Source organism: Cavia porcellus, unplaced genomic scaffold, assembly GCF_034190915.1.
Source record: "Cavia porcellus strain 051 isolate PalLab524CR breed Dunkin Hartley unplaced genomic scaffold, mCavPor4.1 scaffold_9, whole genome shotgun sequence".
NCBI classification, from domain to species: Eukaryota; Metazoa; Chordata; class Mammalia; order Rodentia; family Caviidae; genus Cavia; species Cavia porcellus.
In genome coordinates this window covers 74,743,464-74,749,140 of record NW_026947492.1, presented here as the reverse complement: position 1 = coordinate 74,749,140, position 5,677 = coordinate 74,743,464, and the positions used below count along the sequence as shown (strand labels likewise).

The following is a 5,677-nucleotide window of genomic DNA, read 5'->3' as shown; positions in this document are numbered from 1 at the left end:
CCACAGAATGACCACGTTTTCTTTACAAACACACTGCCACTGAATGAGTTCTTGCTGTCCTGGTGTCAACAAGAGATCTAGGGAAAATACAGAACTGGTGTAGGGATTATCTTCAGGGCTGGAGCTGTTCTGTGTATGTTTTACTGCTAAAAGTTCTTTACACATCTATTATTTTTCCTTTTATTTTGGAGCTATGGAGACTATGGAAATAAGAAAAATAAAATTTAAAAGTATAGGAAAGGCAGTTTTGTAATACCTTCATCACTTTCCCCTAATCCTAGGAAATATGGAAAAGTAACCCAGCACATGTGTTTAACAGAGAAATATAGACAACAGACTTTTTCTGGAATCCCAACTATGGGTCTGCATCAAGAAAACTCAGCACCTGGGAAATGCCTATAACTGCAGACTAAGCCTCCAGGCCTGTCTAGAACTTTACAAGCCTCTGTGATTCTAGGATCCAGCCTGGCTTCTGCAAACAGAGCATTTGATACCTTTTCTCATCCAGCCAGTAAAACCATTCTCCTGATCTCTCTCTGCATTAAGCTAACCCCAGAGGCCACAAGAAACCACAAGAAAGTCAGACTTCAGACTTTCTTAGCAGTAGGATCACCCTCCATTCCAAGTCATTAGGCTGTGTCCTATATATGAAGGATGCAGGCCCATCCAGGACCAAGGAAGCCCTTGCAATCTCATTCAAGCATCAGGTAAAGACCCCTCCTCACATAACATGCCAACATCAGCAAACATGAGATTTAGCCCATGCTCATGGACCCAGAATCAAGGAACTTTCTCACAGGCCTTGTTTTCTGATAACAAACCATTGCCTGAGATTACAGACTACCAATCAGTCTTGTGGATCTGTGATCTTTGCCAGCTATAATACCAGCATGGCCATAGGATTAAGGCTATTCTCATGGCCTGAAGCCATCAAGGTCACAATGTCCAGGAGGTCTGTTCCCACACACTTGCATCCGAACCACCACAGTACAACCTTTAGACAGGCAAGACTCTGTTGACTGAGACTTAATGCCACACCTATAAATTCAGGTTGTAGAACTCTTTTGAGTAGAACTGACCAGAGTGAGAATCCTGTTCTCATTCTCAGTCTTACAAAGAAGCTTCTAAACTTTCAACTTCTCACCTTTGGATGCAATATTAGCAGATGGATTGTTGTATGTAGTCCTTGTTGAGTAAATGCACATTCTTTTTGTCCATAATTTTTTATAGTTTTATGATGCATAAATGTTGAATTTTGCATTTTATGTCTGTTGAGATGAAAATATGTACTTCCCTTTATTCCTTGAATATAGTACATCACATTTATAGACTTATAAATGTTGAACTATGCTTATACCTATAAGATAAAATACACTTACCTATACTACATCGTCTGTTACTAATTCTGTTGAGGATTTACAAAGCTATGCTCAGCCAGAATGTTGGTCTGAAATCTCCTTTTGCAGTATCCTTGTCTTTTTCTGATATCAGAATAACACTGGGTTTAGGAATGGAGGTACAGTTTACTAGCAAACACAAGTTCCTGAGCTCATAATGAATAATCCAGAATTCATAAAATGAACTTTTATCTTCAGAGTTTTCAGACTTTTGCAAAGCATTTGTACATTAACATGAAAGGGGAGGTTTTTTTTTTAGTTCATTTTTCTTTGTTTCAGTTAAAAAACAAATATTGAACTATCAAGTCAAATTAATATTTGAGGAATCATAATCTGAATTTGTAGATGAGGAAATTTCCCAATTTTACTTCCTTTCATTTAAATCAAATAACGCTAGCTTCATCTGCATTTTTGAAAAATTTGCCATGTCTTTACTAATTTCTGCTTCCATATCAGGGTTTAGTCCATTCTATACTTACAAAGGTGATTAATTTTATTTAATTCTTTTTTTTTTTTTTTTGTCTATTTCATTTTTATCGGTACCAGGGATTGAACTCACAACTGCCTGCTTGCAAGGCAGGTGCTTATGCCACTGAGCTAAATCCCCACCCCAAGGTGATTAATTTTCAAGGTAGAGATAACTGTTCATAAGACAAGATGATAGTGAAATTGAACCTCCATCCTTTCGCACATGACAGGAACTACAGAAAGTTAAATGATTTACTTAAAATATAGCGTCATGATTTCAGAATCAGGTTTATGTAAATTTGGTCCATTTTCTACTACACTGAGCCACATCTTTATAGCAATGTGACCAGGTGAGGAGCTGCACATTCATTTGCATAAGATCCAGATTTTCTAAGTAAGAGAGCCTAGAGAGATTCATTAACATCTACTACTTGAGGACCCATGAGTGAATATGGTGACCAGAAATGGCAGCACATGGAAGGGAAAATGTGACATGTGTTTCTCCTTCTGCACCAAAAATAAAGCAGGTATTCCTGAGTATATAAGCAACACCATATCTCTACGCATGGAAATTGTTTCAAAATTAATCAGTGGGCCTTATACATAACACAAAATAACCTTAGAAACAGACGAATATTCTTTTAAAAATGATAAAGGAGAGATATTTTATAAAACATGAGACTCCATGAATTTTCTTTAGCACTCTTTACTTTTCTTCCTTATCTTAAGTGAAAAAATAGATTGACATAACAGGGTCAAAAGAGATAGGTGGTAAGATTTTAAGTGTGTATGTCCAAGAATAGTAAGCACCCATTTTCCCAATGCCAACTACTGCAAATATTTACTTGCTCCTGAATTAGAAATAAATGATAATATTTGTTTCTATTTGTCCTCCAGATAATTTTATTGTCTCATGGACCAGGAGCAATGCAATAAAATGCTGCTGGGTGGGTGGAGTTTTGCACTCTGTTATCCAAATGACTCTCCTAGTTCAACTCCCCTTTGGTGGCCCCGGTGAGATCAATCACTACATTTGCGATGCTCACCCTGTGATGAAGATCACCTGCACAGATACTTATGTTGTCAGTGTTATGGTGACAGCCAACAGTGGTTCCACTGCTTTGGGGAGTTTCACCATCTTGCTCATCTCCTATATCATCATCCTTTTGTCTCTGCAGAAGCAGTCAGTGGAAAGTAGACCATAAGCCCTCTCCATCTATGGTTCCCACATTGCAGTGGTCATCATTTTTTTTTTTTTTTTGGCCCCTGTACTTTTTTTTGTTGTTGTTGTCTTTTTCATTTTTATTGGTACCAGGGATCGAACTCAGGACTGCCTGCTTGCAAGGCAGGTGCTTATGCCGCTGAGCTGAATCCGCAGCCCTGGTCCCTGTACTTTTATGTACATGAGACCTTACATGACCTTCGCTGAGTATAAGATAGTGGTCGTATTCTATGCCATCAATACTCTCATGTTAAATCTCTAACTTATACTCTGAGAAATGCAGAAGTGAAGAATAAGATGAGGAGATTGTGGAACAGAAAGATGTTCTGGGAGGTCAATGACAAAGAGCTGAAAGTAATAATTAACCTTGGAAGATGATGAAAATATTTCAGTTTTGTTAATTCTTCTGTGCAGAGAGGAAGCAGCAACACCTCACAACATTTGCAAGCAAACACAAGAGACAATGATGTATTCTACAGAAGTGAAGTATGATCATTATTATCATAATTACTGTACTTATTTTATGATCAGATGCTTTTTTGAAATGCACTCAATAGGGAAATCATCATTATAAGAATCTCAAGCATGCTTATTCTCAGCATCATTATTTTTTCCTCTCCCTTTTACCCTCGCACCATGTTCTTTAAAAATGCTAATGTTCTCAGGAGTACTGAAGGCTGTTTCTAGGGGTTTGAACTATGATTGGGACACACTGGGCATTTAATATTTGTATATGAGATGAACAATACAATATCTGAAAAGCAAAACCAAGCCAAAGTATTCTTATAAAGGACTCCAAACATGGAAAAAACTGGTGTAGAAATTTGGATTGTGAACCAAGATGAGGAAAGAATGTAACTGAAAACTCAAAAGATGAAGCTTTACCTCTGATCCTGTTTGAAAGGTGGTATTCATTGTCTTTACACCAACATGAAGAATATGGGATGGATCAATGTGTAAAATGCTCCTTTCAAGCTTTATCTTTGAGCTGGGCATGGTGGCTCATGCCTGTAATCCCTGCACTTGGGAGGCTGAGGCAGGAGGATCACTGCAATTGCAAGACCAGCCTGGGCTACAAAGTGAGCTCAAGGCCAGCCTGAACTGCATAGTGAGACCCTGTCTCAAAAAGCAAAAAAAAAAAAAAACAACAAAAAATAAACTGTAATGTTGGCTGATCGATAACAGCAGACTACAGAGGCTCCCCGAGATAGTCAACTTACAATTCAACATAATACAGCATGGGGAGTCCCGAACAGAGTGAGATGAATTCTCTCATCCCAAGAAGAAACTAAGGTGAGAAGAACCAATCAAACATACAGTCTCAGTGTTACTACTGGAACAGCTAAAGGTTCAGTGCTCCTGCTGCAGCACCTGAATTCAACAGGCAGCAACTTACCGAACCGTAGGAAATTCTGCCACTTTGACTCACTGGAAACCCACTTGCACTGAGGACGGGAGTTGGTGAAACAAATGGAAAACTGAGCTGATAGGAAACCTGCATTGACCTGTGGTGAGTGACGGGAATAAAACCATTCCACAGATAAGGGGACTCCAACAGATGACATTCTGGGACTGGGAAGGACTGGCAGGAACAAGAGATAGCAATGACTTCAATCAGTTGCTCCCTTCCCAAATGGGACTGGTGGAGTGAGCTTGGCCTGGGTCACACAACCTGGCTGAGACCCAATAGGATATCTGAAATCAATTCCCTACAGTGGTGACACACCCTAACACAGAGAAGTCCTCAGAAGTTTGACTGACCTGGAGGGGAGGGTCCAGCATATGCTGCCCCTGTTTGCAACTCATTAGCACACTGCAGTGAGACGGGTCATCTAGCCAGTGTGCTTTAGAAGAATTGAAAACAACAAAGAAAGAAATTGGGGCCTCCTGGAAGAAGCAAAAAAGATGGGAAGAGAAAGCAACAACAAAAAGTCCCCAGGTCTCAACCCTAAGAACATTGACCCAGGACAGGTAAATAAAAAGGAGAATGAGAACACCAAATATGCAATATCATACATGGCACTAGTGGACATAAAGAGATTTCTTCAGGTCTGAAATTCTATCTTCACTTTCATTGAGGCGGTTTTTACAACTTTTAGTGGAGATTTTATTTCCTGTATATCTCTGTGCATCTGCAGTATGTATTCTGTTTGTTTCTTATATTGCTCATCTAGGGATTCTATCTTTTTGTTTAGTTCCTACAATTTTTAAACTGTGTTTTCTTTAGATATATTCAGAATCTCTTTCATTTCTTTTATCATTTCTTCTTTTACCTGGGAGATTATTTCGAGTTTGAATTTCTTTAAAGCTTCCTGGATTTGCTTCTTAATTTCAGTAGCTATTGTGTCTGATATCTGAGGTGAATGGCATATATTTTCTTCTATATACATTGCTCCTAGGGTTTCTTGAGATGGGCTGGATGGTTTGAGGTTGTAATTTGGTCTTTTGTTTTTTCCTATATTTCTGTGTTTCAAGCGTTATTTGAAAGCTTCCTCAAGGTCTGTTGGAAATCCCCTTCTATGTTTGCAGCTTCTGAGACTCTGGCACCCCGTTACCCCAAGCCACTGGGCCTGTAGAACCAATGACCCTC

The 5,677-nt window shown here is 39.0% G+C and overlaps 1 pseudogene; it reads left to right on the top strand.

Moving 5' to 3' along the window:
• Positions 1–1,261: 1,261 nt before the first annotated feature.
• On the top strand, positions 1,262–3,465 carry LOC134477509 (olfactory receptor 4S2-like; annotated as a pseudogene).
• The last annotated feature ends 2,212 nt before the right edge of the window (positions 3,466–5,677 follow it).